This window comes from Meles meles, chromosome 14 (genome assembly GCF_922984935.1).
Source record: "Meles meles chromosome 14, mMelMel3.1 paternal haplotype, whole genome shotgun sequence".
Classification (NCBI taxonomy): domain Eukaryota; kingdom Metazoa; phylum Chordata; class Mammalia; order Carnivora; family Mustelidae; genus Meles; species Meles meles.
In genome coordinates, this window is record NC_060079.1 from 8,756,551 (window position 1) to 8,758,116 (window position 1,566).

The following is a 1,566-nucleotide window of genomic DNA, read 5'->3' on the forward strand; positions in this document are numbered from 1 at the left end:
TGTAAGGAAGTGGTCCAATTTCATTTTTCTGCATGTGGCTGTCCAATTTTCCCAGCTCTTATTGAAGAGGCTGTCTTTTTTCCATTGGACATTCTTTCCTGCTTTGTCGAAGATTAGTTGACCATAGAGTTGAGGGTCTATTTCTGGGCTCTCTATTCTGTTCCATTGATCTATGTGTCTGTTTTTGTGCCAGTACCATGCTGTCTTGATGATGACAGCTTTGTAATAGCACTTGAAGTCTGGAATTTTGATGCTGCCAAATTTGACTTTCTTTTTCAATATTCCTTTGTTTATTCGAGGTCTTTTCTGGTTCCATATAAATTTGAGGATTATTTGTTCCATTTCTTTGAAAAAAATGGATGGTATTTTGATAGGGATTGCATTAAATGTGTAGCTTGCTTTAGGTAGCATAGACATTTTCACAATATTTATTCTTCCAATCCAGGAGCATGGAACGTTTTTCCATTTCTTTGTGTCTTCCTCAATTTCTTTCATGAGTACTTTATAGTTTTCTGTGTATAGATTCTTAGCCTCTTTGGTTAGGTTTATTCCTAGGTATCTTATAGTTTTGGGTGCAATTGTAAATGGGATGGACTCCTTAATTTCTCTTTCTTCTGTCTTGTTGTTGGTGTACAGAAATGCAACTGATTTCTGTGTATTGATTTTATATCCTGAGCTTTGTGCAGTGGCAGTATCGTAGCCAATGAGGTTTATCCAAGGCGCGATTATTGCTAATTGATTTTATATCCTGACACTTTGCTGAATTCCTGTACAAGTTCTAGCAGTTTTGGAGTGGAGTCTTTTGGGTTTTCCACATATAGTATCATATCATCTGCAAAGAGTGATAGTTTGACTTCTTCTTTGCCGATTTGGATGCCTTTAATTTCTTTTTGTTGTCTGATTGCTGAGGCTAGGACTTCTAGTACTATATTGAATAGCAGTGGTGATAATGGACATCCCTGCCGTGTTCCTGACCTTAGCGGAAAAGCTTTCAGTTTTTCTCCATTGAGAATGATATTTGCGGTGGGTTTTTCATAGATGGTTTTGATAATATTGAGGTATGTGCCCTCTAGCCCTACACTTTGAAGAGTTTTGATCAGGAAGGGATGCTGTACTTTGTCAAATGCTTTTTCAGCATCTATTGAGAGTATCATATGGTTCTTGTTCTTTATTTTATTAATGTGTTGTATCACATTGATTGATTTGCAGATGTTGAACCAACCCTGCAGCCCTGGAATAAATCCCACTTGATCGTGGTGAATAATCCTTTTAATGTACTGTTGAATCCTATTGGCTAGTATTTTGGTGAGAATTTTTGCATCTGTGTTCATCAAGGATATTATTAGTCTGTAGTTCTCTTTTTTGGTGGGATCCTTGTCTGGTATAAAACTCATAAAATGAGTTTGGAAGTTTTCCTTCCATTTCTATTTTTTGGAACAGTTTCAGGAGAATAGGAATTAGTTCTTCTTTAAATGTTTGGTAGAATTCCCCTGGGAAGCCATCTGGCCCTGGGCTTTTGTTTGTTTGGAGATTTTGGATGACTGTTTCAATCTCCTTACTGGTTAT

The 1,566-nt window shown here is 36.8% G+C and overlaps 1 non-coding gene across 1 annotated transcript; it reads left to right on the forward strand.

The window, feature by feature from the left end:
- The first annotated feature begins 674 nt into the window (after nucleotides 1–674).
- Nucleotides 675–813, forward strand: LOC123925334. The gene has a single exon (XR_006814951.1). It is a non-coding gene; the product is annotated as a U4 spliceosomal RNA (small nuclear RNA).
- Nucleotides 814–1,566: the final 753 nt, after the last annotated feature.